Raw genomic sequence first — 27,985 nt, forward strand, 5'->3', positions numbered from 1 at the left:
AGGGTTGTCGTACTTGTCTATACCCGCCATAAATACCACCTGACCTATGACAATGGACGCTGCCAAATTCTTATGGAGTGATGCAGTGGTAGTGGATGATCTAGAAACATATTCAGTTTTTTTATTTGTAAGGAAACAATCAAATAAACAAAAACAATCATCATATAGTTTTGTTTTAAGTCTGGTAACCTACCTGAATCTAACGTGAATAATGATGCTGACAAGGCACATAACAGTTGTCAATGCGCACCCTGCATATGACGCAATATTCATAAGAATGGTCTTTTAATGCCTCTATCCCACTAAAACAAAATTTTTAAAAAGTATACGGTATTAAAATATGATCAACAAAATACTTTTTTGTAAAGTTGAGGTTAAGTCATTGTTTTTCTTCCCCATGGATAAATATAGGATCAGTTATAAGCATCCACTCACGTTAACATTATACATGTCCGTAATGAGGGCAAAAACACCAGGCATATAGCATTCACAGTAGCCCTCTCCACCTGTGTCTGACACCAGGATACACTGATCCCTACTCCAAAACCACTGGCTCTGACTTTAATATGAAAACAACTGTCCTTATAGTTTATACATGATCTGGATAATTTCTATAATACAATGGTCATGAAACTCTAAATTACAAGTAGTATGATTCTTATTAAAATTTATAAAATCAACATATTTCAAATAAAATAATGATGTGAAATGTATAAGCAACCTTGATTTGTTCCGATTTGGGTGTTCGATCCTTACACACTCAGCATTTGATATATTAAATGTCTGAAAAAGAAATAGAAATATTTTAGGCACTTTGAAGGGTTATAAAAGACGCCGATTTATCAAAAGAGGAAACTTACGTCTAGGTAGGCCGCGTGGTATCTGATTGGCGTACTCAGGTTATACGGTGTATAGTTCTCTGTATTGTGGATATAAAGAGCTAATATGGCTGAGTTCACATTATCTTCTTTGCTTTTGCTGCAAAAGATACATAATCACTAGATTTAAATACTGTACACTGAGTACATAAAATAGTAAAAATCTACGAAAAAAAGAAACAATATTATGTGTTTGTGAAAAACTGATGCCCCGTAGGCAGCTTATGGCGAGGGTTGAACGTCAAATGCATGTCAATCTCCAAAGGTCCAGGAACAACAGTTCAAAAGTGTGTGTACCTAAAGGAAGGTCTTGTTACAAAGAATACACCTGTGAAATATGTCCCACCCACTCAATAGTTATGGGTGAGGTTAAAGTTTACAACAGATACATGTAAACAGAAAAATTAGCAGAAAAACGGGACAAAAAAACAATATACTCCAGATTTCGATCCCGGGTATAAAAATAAGAACTTACCCTGCATGATTCGGTAGATATTTTGCCAAGTTCCTGAATCGGAATCCAGATAGTTTTACATAATCTTAAATGCACAATTTATTTATATAAGGGGATCAAATTGCAATGGCTATTTTCAATACTTTAAAAGTATAAAAAAAAAACAAAAAAAAACAACAATTTTTAAAATTTAAATAACATCAATTCTATATAAACATAAACATAAAGAGTTGCAAAAAGTAATAAACCAGTACACGTGTTTACTCAAAAATACCAAGCATCTATTGAAAAGAATTTATAAATTGGGAGAGGATGTACTATAGAAACTGCAGAATAAAAATTACCAGATGAAATAGTCATGTTGCCCAGGGCATCGCCATCAGAAGGGAAATATCGGACCTCGCCTGCCTCTCCATTCAATCCAAACAGCACGCCATCAGAACCGTCAGGGAACATAAACTCTCTCATCGAATCTTTCCTCTGTATCTCTAGTTTGTATTCTGGATGAAGAATAAAATTTTATTTCTTAATATTACTAGTATATCTTAGGCTACTAGTATTTGAATTTCTTCTAATATTTTTGGAATACAGTCAATAGTACATACAAATTTTATATTAAATTTTGTATTTGCCGATTAATTGGAAAGTGTCACAATTTGGAGCGTTTTCTTTACATGACGAAAGTTGGTCTCTTCATCTTGAAAGATAAATGTTAATGTTTTTAAAATGTGCATCTTTGAAAAAATTATTTATATGCCATCGAAAAACCTTTTCACTAATGTATATCGAACTTTTTGATACCACAGAGTCTGACACATCTGTTTCATATTTGTATACTTGAAAAAGACGTTAATGGTAATCTAACAACTATGCTCTATGATAAACATGATAACTTTAACTTTTCTATCGTCAACTTCCCTTTGCAGCAATATACCTTATCACATCCATGCGGGGTTTATATCTCACTTGATTTGATACGCAAGAGGTTGCTCTACCTATGTACAATTCCTAAAACGAGGTAATTATTGACAGACAAGTTTATGAAACAAGAGTATAAGCAATCTCGTTTAAAGTCATCATTTCATACGTTCTATGGTCGATACAATGACCTTTTCAGGTAACACAATTTATCTTAGAGCAAATGCTGACTGACGTTCTTCATATTTATTGTTAGGCCTTTATTTACACACTGTATAACAAGGACCACACAACAGGTGTGACCGGTCAGCAGAGGATGCTCATACCTCCGTTTTAGAGGTCCGTGTTTGCTCTGCTCCTATTTATGTTCCCCAAACGAAGTTGGGGAACATATTGTTTTTACTCTGTTTCTTATTATTATTATTATTATTATTAAGGTCTTCCGACTTCCTTCGGAAGACCTTATTGTTTTCCTTCTGTTTTCTATTATTATTATTATTATTCTTTCTTCATAGTACAGCCGATATCTCAGCTGTGCGTGGACGGATTTCAAAGATTTTCACAGGGGAAATGTATCATGTGAATATCTCCAGACGTGTTTTTCATTTTTTTTAAAATTCACTTTCTTTCGCGATTTTTGGGGATTTTTGTTTTTTTTAAAAGGCATTTTGTCCAGCAGTTTTCTCGAGAACAGCTGAACATATGAAAGTGAAACTCACTGAGGTGATAGAACATCAAACTCCGTTATGGTGAACGACCTTTATTTTTCGTCGTCGGCACTTCCGGTCGCAAACGGAAGTGAATTCAAAACGTCCCAATTTTCAACTTTTTTGTTTTTCAATATTTTTCTTTAGGATTTACATGGTTTATAGTGTGTCTTATGAGAATTCCAAATATGTGTTCAGTATCTTGATGCGTGCATATATTGAAAAGATATGACAGAATCAAACTTTGTCCTACTGTCGGGGGTTCGAGTCCCGCTGGGGCCGTATCAAATTTTTTTTCTTTGTTTATGTCTTTTTTCAGTTGCAAATGACTTTTATCTCTTTTATATTACGTATGAAAGAGTTTGCCGATTTTTAAAAGCTATTTTTGAGATATTTTGAGGAATACTTGTAATAATCATGAGGTATGTTAAAAGGCTGCTGTAAATGAACGTAAACGGAAAAATTACATTCTGAAATCTATTTCATAGGATGACGCAGCATAGAATTCTAACGAAAAGCGGTCGGAAGACCTGCTTGTTGCATCAGCAACAAGAACGCATCTAGTTATTATTATTATTCCTGGGAAAATTTTGTCCTTGAGTGATCTTGTAAACTACACATCCGACTAAGGTAAAATGTTTTTAGGGTCAATAGACATGTTATGTAGATTTGCCGAACAAAGGTCATTTTGCGCGCACGTGCTTGCAAGAGCGCGCACGTGCAACATGTAAAATGACCGATTTAATTGATATAGGCGTAACTTTTTAAATTTTTGATGAAATGCTTTGAAACTCATAATGTAAGGATATATTAGTAATATAGACAATATGAAATGGTCAAAATAGCAAGATCTCACGCGCATGCACGTGCGCTTTGCTCTGATTGGCTGAAACTAAAGTCTCAATATCTTTCTTGTTTTTTGAGGAGATCCTTTGAAATTTTGAACATAGCCATGCATTAGGATATCCTACAACATGATACATAGAAATTATCATGAAAACACGTGCATGCACGTGCGCTGCAATCTGATTGGCTGAAACTTTAAATAGCTATAACTCCCTTGATTTTCAACCAAACAGGATGGGATTTGGAACATAGATATATATAATGGACATCTACAAGAAGGTATGGTCTCCATGCACATGCATACATGTACGTATACGTGAGCTGCAATCTGATTGGCTGAAACTTTAAAAAGCTATAACTCCCTTGGTTTTCAACCAAACAGGATGGGATTTGGAACATAGATATATAAAATGGACTTCTACAATAAGGTATGGTCACCATGCCGTGCATACACGTGCGTGTACGTGAGCTGTAATCTGATTGGCTGAAACTTTAAACAGTTATAACTTCCTTGGTTTTCAACCAAACAGGATGGGATTTGGAACATAGATATATATAATGGACATCTACAAGAAGGTATGGTCTCCATGCACATGCATACATGTACGTATACGTACGCTGCAATCTGATTGGCTGAAACTTTAAACAGTTTTAACTCCCTTGGTTTTCAACCAAACGGGATGGGATTTAGAACATAGATAGATTTAATGAACTTCTACAAGAAGGTATGGTCACCATGCTCATGTATGCACGTGCGTGCACGTGAAATGGGTAAAATCAAAAATACACTTGAATAAGCGATTTTTTTTAATACTTTTGGATTAAATACTTTAATATTTAGTATATTAAAATATATAGATTGTGTAGACAAGATGATATGGTCATTACGTATATGCCTTCACATGTGCACACGTGCAATGCTAAAATTTGAATGAGCATGGTACATTTCTGGGTAAACATTGTTAAAATTTCAAATGCATAGAGTTTGTGTTAATAAATAAAGCTTACAGGGAATATGGCACCAAAGGGGAGTTGGGGAGCGTTTGGGGAACATCTGTAACGGTCCCCGTTACAATTAGCACTAGTTTGTATTGTTTTGGGGACTTTTGATCTTGAATATTGTTTGTTATCTCCATATGTTTCATTGAATTAGATTGCAACTAGAATTTGTCTCTGTTGTAACTACATGTATGTCTATGTTGCAAGAATAGCCATAGGTCTAACTCGCCACAATATCCTGTAGGATGCAGTTAATTGCAAGTCCTCAAGTTGTGCAGATTCGACTAAGTTATAATTTGAAATAAACATAATATTAATATATCAATACCTGCATATATTTTAAGCTATATACATGTAGATAACAAATAGCATTCTCAAGAGTCCATAAAACAATACAAAATAGGAGCAGAGCAAACATGGACCTCTAAAACACCAGAGGTTGGATTAAGTGTCTTGGAGGAGTGAGCAACACCTCCTGACCGGTCACATCCACCGTGTGCTCATTGTCATGATCGGGAAATAACGAAAAAATCCGTCGTCAATTCAGTGTGTAAATAATGGTCTAACAATTAGTATGAAAAACGTCAGTAATCATTTGCTCTAAGATAAAGAAGATGGGGGGGGATAAGGCAGGCGAAATGTCTATAGTGCGAAAGATAAGAAATAAAAAATTGAATTTCAATTATATCCAAATTTTATTTGATATTTCATCTAAATATTAAAGTATACTTAATGTAAAATCTCTACAATTTACAAAAATCTCACAAACACTGAAATTATTTGCCCATGAAAAAGCATACACACACTAAAAAGAACAAAAACGACACTTTCTCATACTCGAACAATCTTTTTTTGATATGAGTGGGTCTTAGCTCCATTTTTTTGAAAGATAATCCTAAAACGTTGTAATAAAATATACATTTTTTGGTTTACAAAAACATGGCGCGAAGACCCACTTTACTTCAAAAGTACACTTTTTTGACACAAAATTCGCATCTTTCTGAGAAATACTTAAAGTCCATTACGTCAACGGTCATATCACAAACATGAAATATTCATGAGACATGTAGCATAGTGGTTAGCGCGTTAGTCTCACTTTGAAAGCAGTCTGATACTTTGGATTTTTACTGCTAGGGTTCGAATCCCACGAATACCATCTTATATTTTTTTATAAAAGAAAAATGTTTTACGAGATTTTTTTCTCTCATAATTTCAGATTTTCAGTAATGAGAAGTTGGTTTAAATATTCATTTCACATATTGAATATGATTTCTTAATATCTGACGCTACAGGCAGTCTGCTCGCCTTGTTCCCCATCTTCTGTATTTCGTGAAAAGGTCATTGTATCGACCATAGAACGTATAAAATGATGACTTTAAACGAGATTGCTGATATTCTTGTTTCATCAACTTGTCTGTCAATAAATTACAGTACCTAGTTTTAGGAATTGTTCATAGGTAGAGAAACCTCTTGCGTACATGTATCAAATCAAGTGAGATATAAACCCCGTATGGAGGTGATGAAGATATATTGCTTCATAAGTAAGGAAAGTTAACGATTGAAAAATTAAAGTCATCAAGTTTAAACATAGAGCTTGGTTGTCAGATTACCATACACGTCTTTTTAAAGTAAAATATCCAAATATGAAACAGATGCGTCATGATCAGACTCTGTGGTATTTTTTTCCTCTAACTCATTTGGATATATCGTATGGACATGAGTGGAAATAACCATTGTTAATTGACAATCCGTCGTCGATATATCGTAATGCAGATATACGTGTAATTATTTTTAAATACCTTCGACTATAAAAAAAATTATAAATGATACTTTAAATTTACTTTAATGATTAATTTTGCCTTAAAAGCTTCTTTAAACATGTATTATTATACTTTGTTGAGAGAAAAGGAAAATTTGCTGAATTAAATTGTCCCTTGGGCCTAAACATCTGTTTAAATAAAATTCAGAATTTAAAAAGTCTATATCCCATCTATATGTATAGACAATATGTATTTCATACTTCGTATTCAATAGTAAGATAGACTAAAAATAAATTTCTTAATATGACGTCACTGGACTTTTATTTTATGACAACGTAATGATGTCACTGGACTTTTATTTTATGACAACTTAATAGTCTTAAGCTAAATATATAATTTAAAGAAATAAATGGATCTTTTATCCTTAACATAATTATATCATACTATAGCATTGATTTTGATACCAACATAAGCGAAATGCCTACCAATGTGTTCTCTGATCTCTAATTCCGGTTTTTCTTTGTACTGTATTACACCTCTCTTCATCTGTTCCTCCAATATGTCTGCTACAACAGTTGCAAACTCCTCAACCACCAGGAGAAGGTTGTCCCCTTCCACGCCTGCAGGTTTGGTATTTTTCCAACCCGCATCATTTTTAGATTCCAACAAATTGTTGACAATATCAATAAATTTCTGCGTAAAAAAATTAACAATGTAAAGGATGTGGTCAATGAATGTAGGAATGATAGCCGGAGTAGACATATTTCAAAACAAAAAGATCTTCCTTATTTGACTCGAGCTTTACTGTTAATCTTCTAACATAAGTAGAAAAAAGAAGTACGGAAACCTAACACTATGGCTACACCATTAAATAAAATAATTCTCCTTGGCAAGTTTAATTTCGGACTGGACTAACTGTAGAAGGTGTAGTCTCTTGGAAGAATTTCATAGAGACTTCTAGTTTTAGTTTCATATTAACACGCATTCTCTGTAAGCACCAACGAATTTACTATAGGGCTTGGAAACGACATGTCTCAGATTTTGATGAAATTTTTACCATAGGTGTGTCTTGGTACAAAACTAGTAAATATGGTGTCAGAAGTTCCACACGTGCACTTGGTTGCCATGGAGACGGATCCATTGAATTCGGCCATTTTTGGCCCATTTTGACTGAATGAAAACATGAAAATTTAGGAAATGTAAATGAATATTTCTCGGTATCTAATACACTCTAACAAAAATCATTGGATCATATGATAACATGACCTTTTAAGGTACACAGGGCATATAATCGTTTATTCTAGAAATATTCTTCCTGTAAGAAAAAGGTCATGCAAACTGACATGGTTTCTAAGAAATTGAAAAATGGGGAAGTTGTAATTTTTTGAGATCTTTGAGGCTAAATAAGAAAAATTGTCCGCGGAAATTTCCCAAATCTTACGTGGGTTATTATACTTGGGAATAAGTAGTGTCATTTCATGAAAAAACATAAGTGGGCTTTTGCTCCCATTTTTAGTAACATGCATCTATAAATAGATATATTTTAGAAAAATGTGAAAAATCAAATTTTGGCAAAGTTTAAATTGTCATTACTGCATAATTAGAACGTATGTTGTAAAAATTGAGATTCTAATGACAAGAGCTGGACACCACTAGCTGGTATGGACAACGGTTGAGGGAAATTCCAATTTCTATTTTTAGTAACAGGTGGCTATATATAGATATGTCACTGAATACATATGTATTAGGAAAAATTGCATTTTTGTTGTAATTGGAAGCTTCATATAAAAAGTCCTAACAAATATAAAGCTTTCTACAATATGCTTTCAGAATGTACATGTGTTTGTTCAAAAATTGCTTCAATATTGAGGATGGACTCTTGTTTCATTTAATGGTAACAACGGTCTAAAAATAGATTACTCCAATACTTAAGAAAATGTAGATTATTGCACCCTTTCAGGCACTTATAGATGTAGTTGCTGCATAATTAGGAAATATTTTGTAAAATTTTAGATGTAAATGACAGGATCTGGATACCTCTAGCAGGTATGGATAATTGATGAGGGGAATTCCCATTTCTATTTTTAGTATCAGGTGGCTAAATATAGAGATGTCTCTGAATATCACGAAAAATAGAATTTTTTTTCAAATTGGAAGCTTCATATAAAAAGTCCTAACAAATATAAAGCTTTCTACAATGCGCTTTCAGAATGTATATGTGTTTGCTCAAAAATTGCTACAATATCGAGGACGGACTCTTGTTTCATTTTATGGCAACAATGGTCTAAAAATAGATTACTCGAATAATGTGAGAAAATGTAGATTATTGCACCCTTTCAGGCACTTATAGATGTAGTTGCTGCATAATTAGGAATTATTTTGTAAAATTTTAGATGGTAACGTCAAGATATGGATACCACTAGCTGGTTTGGATAATTGTTGAGGGAAATTCCTCTTTTTCTATTTTTAGTATCAGGTGGCTAAATATAGAGATGTCTCTGAATATTAGGAAAAATGGCATTTTTGTTCTAATTGGAAGCTTCATATAAAGAGTTTTAACAAATATAAAGCTTTCTACAATATGTTTTCAGAATGTACATGTGATTGTACAATAATTTCCACAATATTGAGGATGAACTCTTCTTTCATTTCATATCAACAATGGTCTAAAAATAGATTATTCGAATAATGGAGAAAATGTAGATTACTGCACCTTTTTAAGCACTTTATAGATGTCACTGCTGATTACTTAGGAAGTATATTGTAAAATTTTAGATGTTAATGACAACATTTAGCAGGTGTGGACAATGGTTGAGGGGGTTTCCCATTTCTATTTTTTTTATCACGTGGCGTAATATAGATATGAAGTACTCTTAATATTAGGGAAAATTGCAGTTTTATGCTAATTTGAATCTCCGTACAAAATGTCTTTATAAATATAATGCTTTCTACAATATGCCAACAGAATGAACACTTGTTTGTACAATAATTGCTACAATATTGAGGATGAACTCTTGTTTCTTTTTAAAGCAACAATGGTCTAAAAATAGACTCCTGGAATAATCGAGAAAATGTACATTATTGCACTTTTTTCTGGCACTTTTTAGATGTCATAGCTGCATAATTAGGAAGTATATTGTAAAATTTGAGATGTTAATGACAGTAGCTGGCCACAACTAGCTAGTGTGGACAAAGGTTGAGGGGGGTTCCTATTACTATTTTTAGTATCACGTGGCGAAATATAGATATTTAGGCCATTTATAGGAAAACTTTAAAAATCTTTTCAATTGTTCTGTAAAATAATTCCTGATTGTCCTAATTCTAGTCTTTTACAATGTACCTGTATTTTCATCTACAAGTTTATTTTGTCCAAAAACTTTTAATTTTTATAGACGAAGACTCAAAGAGCGTATTCTATATGGCAGTTTCTGTGGTCGGCATTTTTTTTTTTTTGATAGTCACCATATTTCAAGAACCATTTGTCATTTTTTGTCAAAAAGAAGGTACGGTTTGAGCTTTATTGTCCCCTAAAGATTTAATGTTCTTAAAAAGATTTGAAATTGGCTTTAACAATCATTGAGTAGATGAATATGATAGATCATTAAAGAATATGACAATAAGGGGGGTCGTTCAGGATATATGACGTCATTAATTTGGTACACTTTTAAGGTTTAATGCAGAAAAGCCTTAAAATGACTCATTTCTGTGCTGATTTTCCTTTAGCCACCGTCGCCCTCTTTAATTTTTGGATTATGTAAACTGCTATGAAAAATTACATATCAGTTATCTAAAAATCTCTCTGGGCGAGAGTGGCAGAGTATGTCTTCTGAAAGAAAATATTCCAGTGAAAATTGATGTATTCTGCAACTTTTTAAGAAAATACGGGAAAATACACAAGTTAATGACGTCACAATTAGCATTTAGGAGGTCATACAAGAAAAACGATTTGTGTATTTTTACTGCAGGGAATTCTTATGATTCAGAAAGAGTGAATTTTGATTTCCTATATCACTTTCATATATTAGAAAAATATAGAGCTTTAAATATTTTGTATTGAAACTGTACCTTGTTCTTTGTTTTTATAAATATAACTGGAAGTCCTCATTGATTTCGCATATTTCAAATATAATAGGAACTGAATATCATCATTGTTTTTATGCTTGTTAGTTAACGGTAACTACCGATATTACATATAGTTTATACTTATCAGTCACATGATTATTTTGTCCCCCGCTTTCGCGAAAGCGAGGGGACAATAAATCTCATTCGTCTGTCCGTCAGTCTGTCCGTCACAAAAACTTTATCCTTGCCCATAACTTTTGATTTAGTAAAGCTATGACTTTCATATTATACATGTGTATTTCTTGTGACAAGACCTTTCTTTGGGTACCACCAAATTTGACCTTTTGACCTTGACCTTGGAGTTTAACCCACTTTTACACAAAAATTCCAAACTTTTACTTTGACCATAACTTTTGAATGGTAGATACTAGGACTTTCATATTTCACATATGTATTCTTTGTGGCAAGGCCTTTCATTAGATACCAACAACCTTGACCTTTTGAGCTTGACCATGGAGTTTCACGTACTTATGAAAAAACTTTAACCTTGACCATAACTTTTGAACGGTAAGGACTAAGGCTTTTGTACTTCACATATGTAATCCTTGTGAAAAGACCTTCCATTGGATACGAACAACTTTTACCCTTTGACCTTGACCTTGGAGTTTTAACTACTTTTTAAACTTTAACCTTAGTCACAACTTTTAAACAGTAGCTACTAGGACTTTTATATTTCAAATATGTATTCCTTGTGGCAAGACCTTTCATTGGATACCAACAACCTTTATCTTTTGACCTTGACCTTTGAGATTTACGTACTTATGTATAAACTTTAACCTTGACCATAACTTCTGAACGGTGAGAGCTAGGGCTTTCGTACTTCAAATATGTAATCCTTGAGAGAAGACCTTTCATTGGATACCAACAACTTTCACCCTTTGACCTTGACATTGGAGTTTTAACTACTTTTAAGAAACTTTAACTTTGGTCACAACTTTTGAACGATAGATACTAGGACTCTCATATTTCACATACATATTCTTTGTGGCAGGAACCTTTAATTGGATATCAACAACTTTGACCTTAGAGGCTTTTGACCTTGACCTTAAAGATTTACATACTTATGCAAAAATTTTAACCTTAAAAGACCATAACTTTTGAACGATAAGGGCTAGGACTTTCATACTTCATATATGTAATCCTTGTTAGAAGACCTTTCATTGGATATTAGCAACTTTGACCCTTTGATCTTGACCTTGGAGTTGATCTACTTTTAAAAAACCATTAACTTTGGCCATAAGTTTTTAACGGTCAGGATTAGGGTTTTCATCCTTCAAAACAATTAACTTCAATGATAATTTCTAAATAAATGACATATGATAAGGTGTTCATATTAGACACAATATGTCATAAAAAATAACATCTCACCCACAAAGACAACGAAAGCGGGGGACCACAATTCTTTGAATTTGCTTGTTACTTTGAAAACTTTATTATACTCATGACATATTGAACATGTTGAATACAGCAGTTTATTATTTTTTGTATTGTTCCAACTATCTGATCACATGATCAAGTATAAAAAGTGTTATAAACTCGATGTTTCTATTTTAAAAATTTATATACCTGTTGTTTCTAAAATTGGAAACGTTCTTCTGTGAAGCAACAATAGTGCTGACGTCACAATAGTCTTTATAGACTGGATGTTTCTAAAAACAGATACTGTAGCTGGTTTTCATTACTGTGACGTCATAATGCAATGACATAACAATGCCTTGTATGAGAAGGTACTGAGTATTAGAAAGAAGGATTTTAAGACATTTCTTATTAACTGATAAAATATAATAAAACAATTGTAGCCTTTTGATTCGGTACAATCCCTCAATATATAGACCTTAGAGAAAACATATCGACCTCGCACTTCGTGCTCGGTCGATATGCTTTCTCTAAGGTCTATATATCGAGGGATTGACCTCATCAAAAGGCTATAATTGTATAATATTTCGTAAATATGTTATCAATGAAGCTCCTTTAATCCTTTGTCATTTTTCTTCTTCTGCTGAGAAGTTGCTACATATAAGTGGATGTGCTATAAATAGAAAAGAGAGCCCCACGTTCAGATAGTGTGCATTTGACTAAATAGATTGGAATTATTTGTCAGTCACACAACGTCTACTGTAAATCTGGAAATTTTTACGTCGTTTTTATTTTGCGAATTCAGGTCAAATTGGAGCTTATTAATTTTTACGTATCAAAATTTTGCGAATAACCACTGCTTTGTTAACATTTTCTTATTTGTTATTTATTTTTAAGAAAAATATTTTTGCAAATGCAATGAACTCGCAAATTTGCTAAAAATTTATCTACAGCAAAAATTTCCACACTAACGGTATAACATTGATTTTTCTTTCCAACATTGCCTGAAAAGGTACAATAACTCATATTTTTTCGATTATTCTAGGAATCTTTTTAGACCATTGTTGATATAAAAAAAAAGGGTCAATCCTTAATATTGTAGCAATTCCTGTACAAACAAGTGTTCATTTCGAAGGCATATTGTAGAAAGCTTTATATTTAAGACATTTTCTAGGAAGACTCAAATTAGCAAAAAACTGCCATTTTTCCCCAATATCTAGAGACAAATCTATATTTCGCCATTTGATACTAAAAATAGAATTGGGAAACCCCCACAACTATTGTCCACACCGACTAATGGTGTCCAGCTTTTGTCATTAACATCTCAAATTTTACAATATACTTCCTAATTAAGCAGCAATGGCATCTATAAAGTGCCCAAAAAGGCGCAATAATCTACATTTTCTGAATTATTCGAGTAATCTATGTTTAGACCATTGTTGCTATAAAATGAAGCAAGAGTCCATCCTCAATATTGTAGCATTATTGTACAAACATGTGCATTCTGAAAGCATATTGTCGAAAGCTTTATATTTGTAAGGATTTTTAATATGAAGCTTCCAATTACAACAAAAATGTCATTTTTTCTAATATTCAGAGACATCTCTATATTTAGCCACCTGATACTAAAAATAGAAATGGGAATTCCCCTCAACCATTATTCATACCTGGCCAGCTAGTGGTGTCCAGATCTTGTCATTAACAACTCAAATTTTACAAAATATTTCCTAATTATGCAGCAATTGCATCTAAAATGTGCTTGAAAAGTTGCAACAATCTACATTTTCTCAATTATTCGAGTAATCTATTTTTAAACCATTGTTGCCATTAAATGAGACAAGAGTCCATTCTCAATATTGTAGCAATTTTTGAACAAACACATGTACATTCTGAAAGCATATTGTAGAAAGCTTTATATTTGTTAGGACTTTTTATATGAAGCTTCCAATTAGAACAAAAATGTCATTTTTCCTAATATTCAGAGACATCTCTATATTTAGCCACCTGATACTAAAAAAAGAAATGGGAATTCCCCTCATCAATTTTCCATACCTGCTAGTGGTATCCAGATCCTGTCATTTACATCTAAAATTTTACACAATATTTCCTAATTATGCAGCAACTACATCTAAAAATTGCGTAAAAAGGTGCGATAATCTACATTTTCTCAATTATTCGAGTAATCTATTTTTAGACCATTGTTGCCATTAAATGAGACAAGAGTCCATCCTCAATATTGTAGCAATTTTTGAACAAACACATGTACATTCTGAAAGCATATTGTAGAAAGCTTTATATTTGTTAGGACTTTTTATATGAAGCTTCCAATTAGAAAAAAAATGCCATTTTTTCTAATATTCAGAGACGTATCTATATTTAGCCACCTGTTACTAAAAATAGAAATAAGAATTCCCCTCAACCGTTGTCCATACCAGCTAGTAGTGTCCAGCTCTTGTCATTAAAATTTTAAATTTTACAACATACGTTCTAATTATGCAGTAATGACAATTTAAACTTTGCCAAAATTTGATTTTTCACATTTTTCTAAAATATATCTATTTATAGATGCATGTTACTAAAAATAGGAGCAAAAACCCACTTATGTTTTTTCATGAAATGACACTACTTATTCCCAAGTATAATAACACATATAAGATTTGGAAAATTTCCGCGGACAATTTTTCTTATTTAGCCTCAAAGATCTCAAAAAATTACAATTTCCCCATTTTTCAAATTTTTGGAAACCATGTAATTTTGCATGACCTTTTTCTTACAGGAGGAATATTTCTAGAATAAACGATTATATGCCCTGTGTACCTTAAGATGTCATGTTATCATATGATCCAATGATTTTTGTTAGAGTGTATTAGAAACCAAGAAATATTCATTTACATTTCCTCAATTTTCACGTTTTCATTTAGACAAAATGGGCCAAACATGGCCGAATTCAATGGATCCGTCTCCATGGCAACCAAGTGCACGTGTGGAACTTCCGACACCATATTTACTAGTTTTGTACCAAGACACACCTATGTTGAAAATTTCATCAAAATCCGAGACATGTCGTTTCCAAGATTTTTTGGTGCTTACAGAGAATGCGTGTTAAAGAATAATTTTTATGTAGCCAAAACTAAAGAAGGGGTAGCATTTTGAAAGGATTTAAGAGAAATTGTTATTTTTCAATAACTATCTCAAAAATTTTGTCAAATCAAAACTGATATTAAAAAAAACGCATCCTCCTGGATGCTATGTCTTGTGAGTATTATGTTTCCTGGAATAAGACCTCAACTCTAGAAGGAGTAACATTCTGAAAGATTTTTTTTATGTCTAGTAGCCAAGGCAACACGGACATTGATACATAAAATTGTATATTTTTGTGTAGTCTATTACATTTATGTTCCAAGTTATTGAAATCGGAACAAATTTGTGGAAGGCGTAGATTTTGGAAGGAATTCATAGAAACTTATATTTTCAACAATCAAGTTAACATCGCTTATCAAAATCAAAAATCCATTTACATTACTAATAATAAATTAGTGTAGTTTAATTGTTTGTAAAGTTCTAATGAAAGTAGGAGGGGTAATATTTGATTTCAGTTTTACAAGCTGTCGACAGATGCCTTACTATCACACAAACTCTGCTGGTCTCTGACCTGTAGAGCTGAAAATCGTATTGTTTTAGCGTATATACATTTACAAAGAAAACAGACAACCTTTATAAGATCTTGAATGTCTTCTTGAGTCGGAGTAGCTATGTTTGCTTTCTTAAATTCTTCAAATCCTTTTTCCGACGTTTGGACGTCGACGGAAATTGCTTTGGCCTGAAGCTTCACTATCATCTTTAACAAATCAATGACAGTAGCGACATCTATAGGATTGGTATAAAAATTGGTAGATGTATGGTTCAACAGCACTGAGGCAAAGTCATTTATCCACGTAGCATCAACAACTGAAGAGCTGGACATTCCCAAAATCTGTTATCATTTTTAAAAAAAAATTCAGGAAAATATCACCTGTTAAGCATGAGGTCAAAGAGTAAGTTTGAAACATTTCATCTTTCACCTTTTATCTTAGCTTCTAAGAGAAGACTAGCAAATTGAAGTATATTTGAAAATGTAACATTTAAACAACTTTTGGATAAATCCTTGAGAAATTTCCTACTTTTCCGCGTATGACAAATATTTTTCTATATTTTGTTTGGTAAACTATTTTGTATGGAAATAAAGTCCATTTAAATTTATTGAAAATAATTGCACCTTTACTGACCAACTTGGATTTAATCTAGTATAGTATATATTGTGTACAATATTGTGTCAAATGCCATTTTCTATGGTTTTGGTAATTTGCATACCTCATGCTTCATATCAAGAAGATCTTCAGAGATACATTCATCAATGTAAGGTTTCCCCCATATACCCTCGTTCTGGGATGTTCTGTAGCATGTTCTGGAAGCCGAATCTGAAAAATTGAGCAATGCTAACAGATTCAAAATCACAAAACAGAATTTTCATTTGGTTTCTTTGGGGAAAACATTCATTTATAAGGACTTTGGAGTATCGCAAAACACAGCTTTTTACGTAGTAGAGATACATGCAGGGACAAAAAGACTTTAGATTTGAAGTATGACAGTAATATTCTGTTTATACGGTCTAGCTCCTCTTATAACAATAGTTAAGTGTATCCATGTATTAATTTTAACAGCAGAGATTCAGACTTTACTACCGTATGTTTCGTTCCTGGCTTTGTTTTCTTCTTGCCCTGGACAAGGTACGGTGGCATTTGTTATGGCAGGAGTTCGCGCCCATACCATGTTCTCCACTGTTTCCATGTTGCATTGAGCTCCTATGAACAAATTGTCCTTCTTTTGTACATTTTATTTACTTGCAAGTGAATCAAACATTTTCTAAGGGATGCAATAATTACATACATGTACATTCATGATTTCAAAATTACTAGTGTTGATGTTTATTTCGTTTGTGTGTACGTACTTACCAATAACGTCACTACAATACTTGTTACATGTGATTGCTTTTTCAAGTTTTGTATTGCATGGTTTATTCTCCTTTAATACGACGGCTGAAAAAATATACATAATAAATTATTGTAATGAAGATTAAAAGAGTGTTTGTATTAACGTCCTTAATAAGTGTCAGAAGCAGAACTTACATACAATATTGGACGGCCATCTCATTTTCATTGGGCCTCGAGTACCACTCCTTAGGTCGGCCCATTGGACGGCATTTCCACAGTACATAAATATACAAGAAGTAAAAATAGATGTCATCAATCGGGTATCCAAAACCTGGTTCCAGATGTTTAGATGAGCGATGTCGCCAACAAAGGCATCTTGAGTGTTGAAGAGAGGAACTTTTCCCTGGGGGACTGTCCCACTACAAAGTCCCCGTCCCTTGGGATAGAGAGGGCTAAAGATGGATCAGATCCCTCCTCCTTCTTTGTGTTGTTTACGAAGACTTTCCACGATCCATCTAATTATTAAAAATTTACAAACGGAGAACCAAAAATGTTGATATCAACAAACCTTGGACAATGAGTTTTATCGTAATTTTGTAATCATATATTTATTGTTCTAATATCTATATTTGTCATTTAGAATTTGAAATTTTTTATTCATTGTACAAAGTTTAGTACTTGATATTATTGTGTACCAATCATGTATAAGCTTATTCTATAAACATGAGACTGACGCTGTTACGTGTTTACGCACCAACGAAAAATTCGACTGTTCAAACTTTTGAATTCATTAACGTTCATTGGTTTTCAAAAGCATTTCAGGTACTACCTTACTTATTTTTATGCTCCGAATAAATGCAATGAATGACTTTTGACGACATTGAAAGCATTGTATGTCAAAATCTTACGTTCATATTATTACTCCTCGAGTTTTAACTGTATTGTTTTCCACCCGCCATAAGATCAATCACAGATATGGATTACAGTGTATGTGATTGCAAAATACAAAGAAAAAAAAATTCATGGATTCTCCTGTAGTTTTCTTACATTTTGACTCCCATATCCAGAACACATGATACCAACTCTCGTATCCAAGTCTGATGTTTGTTCGAACAGTTGTTTCCCAAATGGTGAAAACCAACAGATCGTGTGCCGAGTTATCGACAAACAGTCGGAACACCTCTCCTTTCTTGCCATGTTTGTAGGACATGATTGTGCTTGCTGACTCATTTTCGTGCTTTCTAAGCCGGATCCAGAATCCAATTGTAAATTTGGGAAGTTTTGGAAAAGCCTTATCCAATAATAATGTGTAGCGAACCGGTTCCTTCGCCGAGAACTCTAGACGCGAATCAATGGCTGACGCTGTAACAGATCACAGTCTCTAATTACCGAACGCTAAATTAGTTTATCCAATTTCCTTATCTAAGTAACCTTATAGAGAGTATTAATTTAGAACAAACAATATTGGCGAGGGATATGAAAGAGAAAATTTGGAATCCTTGATGAATTTGGAAAGATCTTCATCACCCAACTATTGTCGAGACGTAAGGTCCCCGACTGGGGATGCAAACTTCATACTAAGTAATCAATTATGTCTTTCATAGTGGCAGCTTGTTTTATTGTTTTGGTGTTTACTCTGAACAAATTTCGGGAGAAAGTAATCAAATGATTTCATACATAATTAAGTTACAAATTTCTATAGATGAAATGATAAGTCGCATTTCTAATTTCATTAGTAATATTTCCTTTAAAAACTTATCAATAATAAATCAAGTAATGAATGCTGCTTTTCAACCTATTCTATGATAAACAACTGAACCTTTGTTGTAATCTTCACTTTTTTTTACTTCAAATAATAAATAAAACTTTTTAATTTATAACTTTTCTATAGGAATATACAGTACTTGCAGTACTTACACATGCACATTTCAGTGTTCCAGTGGAAACCTGGGCCGCATTCGCACCCGTACCCATCCGTGTGATTTAGACATTTAGGTCTTGTGTAGTAAGAAGGGTGGCACTTCTCCGTCAGAGTAATGTCTTTTTTTAATGGAAAGATAAAAATGCACAATCAGCTTCAAAGATTTCAAACACTCCTACACATTTGCAAATTTTTAAAACTTGTTCTTAAGTATTTTTCAAATTCCAAATTCGTTTGCTTTTAAAATTACCATATTTTTTGTCGTAGAATTCTTTTGTGAAATGTGAATGATTTTATCACTATGAGCTTACATGTAGACGTGTAGAGAGAAAACTGGTATCAGATAAATGGTCATATGTAGCCTTTTACTATAAAAATGCGGCATGACTTAGACTGTCCACTTAACAAAAGTATTATAATAGAGGGTTTTCTTAGAAAATCTCTTAGATATTTTTGACTTCACACTCTGAAAACTGCAAAAAAATGCAGATTATTTGAAACACATACTGCAATAATTACATGCAATAAGCATTCAAACACATGGATTACACTTAAATTCATTATCATTTTCAGGATGATTTTCACAAGGTTTTTATGCATCTGTTCTAAATTTCGTGTGTAAAGAACACATAAAAAGGACATGCATATTAATTGACCAAATTTTCGTTCATGTTAATTATGCCGTTTTTTGACAATATTTTTAAAAAATTAAATATTTTAAGTTAAATGTGTCGAATTAATATTTATCAAATTGTTCTTATAATACGAGGGGTGATCAGAAAGTTCACGAACTATCTCTATATCTACAAAACCACAATTCAGATTAGAATGAAATTCGGTACACACATAGCATACACAAGGTCTATAAATAGCATATGCTGAATAAAGTTTTTCTCCTTGTTTGTGACGTCACTATGTAGGTCACTTCTGACGAAAAATGGTTGTCTCAGTCGAACTAGTTCAACAAACGACTGTACAATTTATTGTATATCTTAGAAATCCCTCTACAGTATCATATAATAATTTGTACACGGTTTATTAAGATAAATAAGTTCCTATAAATTCAATTAATGATTGGATTGATCATTTTAGTGAAGGAAGGCAGATGGTTAAAAATGATACTTGTCATCTTGCCCAGTGAAAGCAAGTTTGAAAAGATATGTGTTTTTAATTAAGCAATTTGCTATCAAAGACTTCCAATTTACACTTAAAAAAATAGTTGAATATTTGAACAATGATATAATTATCAAATACCTAAGATATCGTTTACTTTAGATTTTAAACATGTTAGATAACTCAGAAAAATCTTTCAACTTTTGTGACAGAACGCTACGGAAGGGGTCACGTGACTGCCAATATCACTTGCTTCGCGCATGCGCAAAACGGTGGTTGCTGTGCATTAAAATTGGAGAGGATTAATTTAAAATATAATTAACATTGATACCAAATATTCTTTCTTTTATGAAAGTTATTCAATTAGTTCGCGAACTTTTTGATCACCCCTCGTATGTTTTGAGAGTCGATTCAAAACCCAAATACTTCGAAACTTTCCTAATAATTTTTATTTAAAACACTAAGAAAATTTGATAACGATAGTAAATGTATTTGAATCTTAACAAGATTTTTCTTAAGAACCAGAAGTCTCTGTCGAGACCGAAGCTCTACTGGTTTTGTACTTATAGCAAAGGAAGATAAAAATACTTAAGCAGTTGGGAATTGAAACTATACAACAGCAATAAATAGAATAATGATCCTTGATTAGGTCTGTTAATGTTCTTAGTGTAGTCTACTTGCATGCCAATTATATTATAATCACACTAAAACAATATTTGAAGTAGTATTTTTAGGGTATTTAACAGGAATTTCTATTTTTAGTGACCAAGGCAATAATGTTCATCCAAGTCAAAAACAGACAAGCAGAATTGTGTATCTTAGTGTATTCTACTTGTGTGCCAAGTTATATTGAAATCAGACCAAAACTGTAGGACGAGTTGCATTTTGAAAGAATTTCACAGAAATTTCTATTTTTTGTAACCACGGCAACACCGTTCATCGAAATCAAAAACTGATAAACAGAATTATGTATCTTAATGTAGTCTACTTGTGTGCCAAGTTATATTAAAATCAGACCAAAACTGTTGGAGACGTAGCATCTTGAAAGAATTTTACAGAAATTTCTATTTTTAGTAACCACGGCAACACCGTTCATCGAAATCAAAAACCGATACACAGAATTATGTATCTTAGTGTAGTCTACTTGTGTGCCAAGTTATATTGTAACAAGACCAAAACTGTGGGAGACGTAGCATTTTGAAAGAATTTTACAGAAATTTCTATTTTGAAAAACAAAGGCAACACCGTTCATCAAAATCAAAAACGGATACAGAGAATTATGTATCTTAGTGTAGTCTACTTATGTGCCAAGTTATATTGAAAACAGACCATAACTGTAGGAGGAGTAGATTTTTGAAAGTATTTTACAAAAATTTCTAATTTCAGTAAGCACGGCATCACCGTTCATCGAAATTCAAAAACGGATACAGAGAATTATGTATCTTAGTGTAGTCTACTTATGTACCAAGTTATATTGAAATCAGACCAAAACTGTAGGAGGAGTAGCATTTTGAAAAATTGTTTACAGACAGACGGACGGACAGACAGACAGCTAGACAGACAGACGGACAGACGCCGGACGCATTACTATCGCATAAGCTCTTCTGGTCTCTGACCAGTAGAGCTAAAAATGAAAATTATTGTATCTAATTTGGGGGCTTCTGACCAAAAAAATGTTTTAATCAATTTCGTTTTCGTTATGTTCTAGAAGAGTGTTCTGATGTTCTAAAGTAACAATAAAGAAAGAAGATTGGTAACTTTGGATGTTATCAGAGGATAAATTCAACTTCATGATGATAAAGATTTACAAATTGCTATTAATAAATACATATTGCGTAACCCTATTTTTTTTCTTTACGAATGTGTAGGACTGTTTTAACATGTTTTGATGTCATGCATACAATGTTAAGAATAACATATTCTATATTAAGTACATGTACATATAACTGACCTATGGTGTTTTCCGAAGATGCGTTGGACGCCACAGTATTTGCATCAGACAGTTGTACAAAGACAATAACGACATGGAAGACGAGAATCGTCACAGTGACGTCTGATGGTTTCCAACGACAGGAAATTCCGCAAATGTTGATCATGGCATCATACAATAAATTCCGACCAGGCAAGATCTTTGACCATCAACCCAATACATCTAGCGCCAATCTGAAAATAGAGGCCAGATTACAATAACATTCTTATTACCCCTCCAATCGATTCACATATGTCAATTCAACAAGACAACCAAAAAGATTTTTGTTGCGTTTCTCCGTTCCTCACAATCTTGCCGAATCTAATAGCCGGGCTGAACCAATCTCCATCTAAATGGAATGACCGAGACAAGTTTTACGGCAAGTCTTTCGGAGAGCACAGGAAGTTGTTCTACATTTTTGCCGCTAATGATGGTTATAGGGAAATTAACTTGGCTTGGTAAGATTATAAAATGAGTGGATAGCGTGATTAATGAAGATAAAATATTCATAGAGGCTAGTTAACTTCAAAATTTAACATCCAAAGCAAAAAGACCGACGAAGTGAAAGTGCATATAGGTTTTCTGATTGTGCATTCAAGTAGCAATCAAAGTCGGAAATGCAATCACTAATGGAATCACGTTGATGAATTCATTTCTTTTTTTCCTCAGTTCTTTTAACACTGTATTATGTCACCAGAGCTATATGAAGATTGTAATTGGATTAGCGATATATTTACATCAGCAAAAAAAACCCAAAATGAGTTTTCTAATAATATTTTTTCTATATTCTTAGAATCCATGAACTAAAAAAATGTGAACAAGAGCATCTTCTGTAGGAACAATTGACTCATTTAGTTCAAAATCGGTTAAAAAGACACCTATCTCTCTCTCTCTCTCTCTCTCTGTGTGTGTGTATTGTGGAATCTCACATTTGCAGGTATACCCGGTATCTTGTTGCAGGAGAAGACTGTCGAACATATTGCGTATTGGATATGATATGGTTTTTAGATTAACAATAAAGTGATTTTGATATGAATACACAATTATGTGATTTTGAACATTTGAGTTGATTATTGAGGTACCTAGTATTTCATTTGAAGGCTGTATATGAAAAACTTACATTTATTAGCATAAATGAAGGATTCAGATTCAGATCAATTAATGTATGTTTAATGTTGTCTTGTTTGTATGCAATAACTCATATAATATGCAGCTGTCAGCAGATGTTTTTCCGTATAAATGTCAATGTAAAGGTACAACTGGACTCCCTATCGTGCCTCCGCCTTTGTCCTGGTATGGTGATTTTGAAGTCTGACACCTAACAGGGATGATTGCATATAAATAATACAACAGAGACATATTTCTATCCCCATAAATGTCAGTTTTGAACATTTCCAAAATACATGTAGATTGAAAGAATGAAATTGGCAATTTTGGCCTTTGGCGATACAATTTTAACATTCATAGTACTTACAGAACGCAAATTTGCTAAGATAAAATACCAGCATATTGTATTGACATCCTAATTCCCCAACATAAGAAAAAGTCAAGTCTGAGAAGACCTCTGCTCTTTGAATTCTATATTTAAAGTTCTGACGTAAACCATACCATTCATTTGCTATCGAAATCAGTAAAATTTTTCTTCATTTGTCATTTTCTTGACGTCATATCTAACATAACGGCTTTGAGAGTCTGCAGATACACCTTCCGGTTCAAAACAAAAGAAAAGGGTTTTGTCCATCAAAGTTTGATTTCTGGAAAAGGTATTGGCCATTAAATAATTTAGTCTTTTGACAAGTTTTGACCCTGTTTCCCCAGAGTTTTTTTGAACACGCCTGCCTTAAAATGGGACTTCGATTTTTAAGGTCTCGTCTGAAAACCCGCAACTTTCATTTCAAAGTGCTGAGCGCATGGTGAAGGAATAGTTTCTATCCATTTTTACAGACGTCGGTCAGTCGCGGCCGAGATTCGAACTCACGACACGGAGCGAGCGCTCTACCGACTATGTAGAAGAAAAATAATCATCCATAATTTTTTTTTATTTTAGAATATCGATCATGCTATTTTCCTGAAAATTATTGCAAGACCACGTAATCGAAGATCCGTCTGTCTGCATGTCTGTTAATCCGTTTGACCGTAAAACCCATAACCTTGACATTAACTTTTAAATGGTTGGTGCTAGGGATTTCATGCATGTATAAAATTATCTGAGTATACCGTGTGACATGACTTTTCGTTCATACAATACTAATAGTACTAATATATAGACCTAAGAGTTTTACTTACATTAATTTGTAAAAAAAAAATTGTCTATAACCTGTGAATAGTTGATTATATAACTTTCATATTTCACTTGATATATATTCCCTAGTCACCTGCATACGGTGTTAATATATCTCAGTTGATTCGATTTGCAAGGGTATGCGTGAGCAATTTCTAAAACGAGGTAAATTGTTGACAAACAAGTTGATGAAACAGGAATTTCAGCAGTCTCGTTTAAACTCATCATTTCGTAAGTTCTTTTGTCGATACAATGACCCTGTCAGCAAATACAATTTATCACTGAGTCAAATGCTGACTGACGTTTTTCATACTAATTGTTAGTCCATTATATATACAAATTATACGACAGATTTTTCATTTATTTCCCGATCATGACAAGGAGCACACGGCGAGTGTGACCGGTCGGCAGGGGATGTGCTCACTCCTCCATGGCACCTGATCCCACCTCCGATGTTTTGGAAGTCCGTGTTTACTCTGCTCCTATTTTGTATTGTTTAATGGACTTTTGATCTTGAATACTGTTCTTTATCTCCATATGTTTCATCTATCAAAACCCCTCCCTTGGCACCAATATTTTCCAATGCTTAACCTCAGAGCATGAAAGACTTTTGCCATTTTTCTGAATGAATTTTTTCTTGGGACAAAGCCTTTCTTTGAATACTAGCATTTTTGAACCTCTGACTTTGGAGTTGGACCTGGACTTGAAAATCTTTAACCTCTACCTTAAGCTTCCATAAGAGTATTTCACACTGTATAATAAGTATTCCCCACTCCCACGCCATATTTGAAAAATTTTGACTATTACTCATATCTATAAGTATGCTGGAAAATATATCAATTTCTTATACACCTCATTCTTTTTAAACCAATATTGGATTTTAATATTCTTGCATCAAAAAAGTCAACAATAAACAACAACAATGGTGAACATAATGTCATAATCATATATCTGAATGTCTTCATTAACTTGTTACATTCGTCAATAATTCAAGGATTCCATGTCTCTAATAAATCTCGTTTCCCCTATTAATGTCCAAGTTCCTGAAGCCTTGTCATCAGCATCTATAGAGTACTGGAAGACGGCCCGACAGACATCTTCATTGTCAGGAAACTAGTGACATGAATTAAAGGCCAGAGCATCTAGGATCAGGAAACACCGGTACGCCTGTCTACTGACTTAATAGCAAGATCAACAGGGAGTTGTGCAATACTAAAGGCGTATAGAAAGATGCACAATCAATTTGTCCGTTGCCGGGCCATAATGAATTAAAGTTCAAACTCGTAGGAAAAATTCAGTCAGTCAAAAAAAAAATATGTACCCATGCTTAGTGTAGATTCAATTTTGTTCAAATCATATTCCCTCTCCCTGTTAAGGGTATGTCGTGTCCACTTTTGCATTTAAGCTTTTTGAAACGATACTGATTTTTGTTTTCCTACCCAGTACTCAGGTGAGCGATGTGGCCCCTGGGCCTATTGTTCTTCTTTTATTGGCGCGCTCAACGATCAGGTATACACAGAATATACCCACTTTGTGTGTTATAATTTCACAAAATTCTTATGAATAACATTGTAATGCATTAAACATGCAAGTTTTGATTGAAAGAAAAAATATGTACATGTACGTCTAGATGTTGTTTATCAATTTTTTTTCAAATATTTATTCAAAATATTTAATTTAAGATAAAGGAGATGAAAAACTGATACGCCTGGATATGTTTACTTCATTCGTATATGATAAAGGTACAACAACAGCCAAATTTATACTTGTGTATATATATATATATATAATAGCTGTATAGCAAAAAGAAATACAGCAAAATGAAGTACGTGTACCCAAATCCTGAACGTCATGTTCCATAACTTTTTCTACTTTCCATATTTATCAATGTAATTTATAAGAATTTTTTTAACCATTCTTAATTAAAGGTGTATAAATGGATTTTCTTTTACTCAAGGGAGTACCGCTCCATAATTATCGTAGCACTAATGTAATTAAGCGGACGTTTATCAACTCTCTTAAAGCATATCGATCCCTGCTCTTCAGCCTTTCATCAATTAATAATCGTGTTCCGATCGACGACATTATTTACGTTTTTCTAAGGGCCCTAATATAAAAGGTCCTTCAATACACATGATTGTTTGAATTACGAGACCACTATTGCCTTTACGTTTTTCATGCCAATTAAGCAGTTCTCACCTTAAATTGTTTCTTTTCATAAAAATAGGAATATTATATTTGGTCTTAAACAATTGATAATGGAAATGTATTATATTATTATGATCGTAAAATAAAAACGTTTTTTCCCTTAATTGATTTTCTATATATTTGAATTATTTTTTTAAAAGAAGGAAATCTAGCTAGCTTTTATATTCTTGTCATCACCATGAAGTCTTATATTATATTAGTTCTTAAAATGATTATTGAAATTATATGTCTTTTGGATGACATAGAAGAAGAAAGAAATATACTGTGATATCTTATTTATGTTTTATTGTCGTTTCTATTGTTTGGTTTCTTTGCTTTGTTGTTCTTATATTCCCTAGATAAGCTCCAAATTGGAACAAGATAATTTACTTATTTTACCAATAAAACATTCAAAAAACGTATTGAAAGCCAATCAGATTTAAAATCAGGAATAGAGTTCTTTATAAAATTGAAATTCAATTACATGTATGTATTAATTCTTTATATAATGGTCCTGTTCACTTTTCCTGTTCTAATAATTTTTTTTTTTCGTTTTAAAAATGTCTTACAGTCAATATGCCTGGCCACAGTGACCAATTTACAACAGCAGCAATCAATTACCATCAATATATCACTAAATTTATATACGGCCTGTAGCAGATTGTTTTAGAGACCAAATACAGATACTAGATATGACAATCTTGATGAGTCGGTTTCCCGTTTGAATATTGTCACATGACACTCAAATTTATAAAGTTTTAGGGAATATATTCCGTGTGCAACCTGTCACGTGAGATATCAAGCGTGCACAGGATATGTATACAATATGGCATTCTCACAATATTCTTGCCGTCAAATTCCACAATTTAAGTTTATAGGCAGTATGTGATTTCTTATTTTTGGTATAGTACATGTAGTAGGAACTTAGTCAATTATAGAAACCTAATTAATCCAAACATGCAATCTTAAATATGAAGGGGCAATGTCAAAGCGATAATAACAGAAAACTGCCAAGTCGGTTGTAAGAGACCCTCTACTGATGTTAAACTAAATACTGACCTGCTGTCTAGCTCCAGCCTTATTTGTCCTCCATTGCACACCTATAGCATATAGTACCACATCCGATCTGTAACATGTAAGGACATCACACCGAACCGCCTTCTTTCTCGTGCATGAAATCGATCGCCGAGTCACAGACGTGTCGAGCGAATTCCAACAAAAATGTCCGATATTAAAGCACAGAGCCTAATAATTCACACTAATCAATACTGTTGCCTTTCTTAACTTGTCTCTATTTTCATGTCCCTGTTATTCTTTATTTTTTTTTATAACAGAAATTGAAAATTTGAGAGACACGAAATCAACATTTTCAGGATCTGCAAATCTAAAATTTGGTTGAGGTACCATAAATCAATCAAATTATTTGGCTTATAGTCTCCTTTCAGTCTTTTTATGTACATTGTAAACATCTTACTATTGGCCCTTCAGTTGAACGTTAATTATA

General features: G+C 33.0%; 1 pseudogene; it reads right to left on the reverse strand.

Moving 5' to 3' along the window:
• LOC134275202 (adhesion G protein-coupled receptor L2-like) lies at positions 1–27,697 on the reverse strand (annotated as a pseudogene).
• Positions 27,698–27,985: the final 288 nt, after the last annotated feature.

Source organism: Saccostrea cucullata, unplaced genomic scaffold (genome assembly GCF_032062105.1).
Source record: "Saccostrea cucullata isolate Sc308-1 unplaced genomic scaffold, CSIRO_AGI_Scuc_v1 ctg456, whole genome shotgun sequence".
In the NCBI taxonomy this organism is placed as follows: Eukaryota; Metazoa; Mollusca; class Bivalvia; order Ostreida; family Ostreidae; genus Saccostrea; species Saccostrea cuccullata.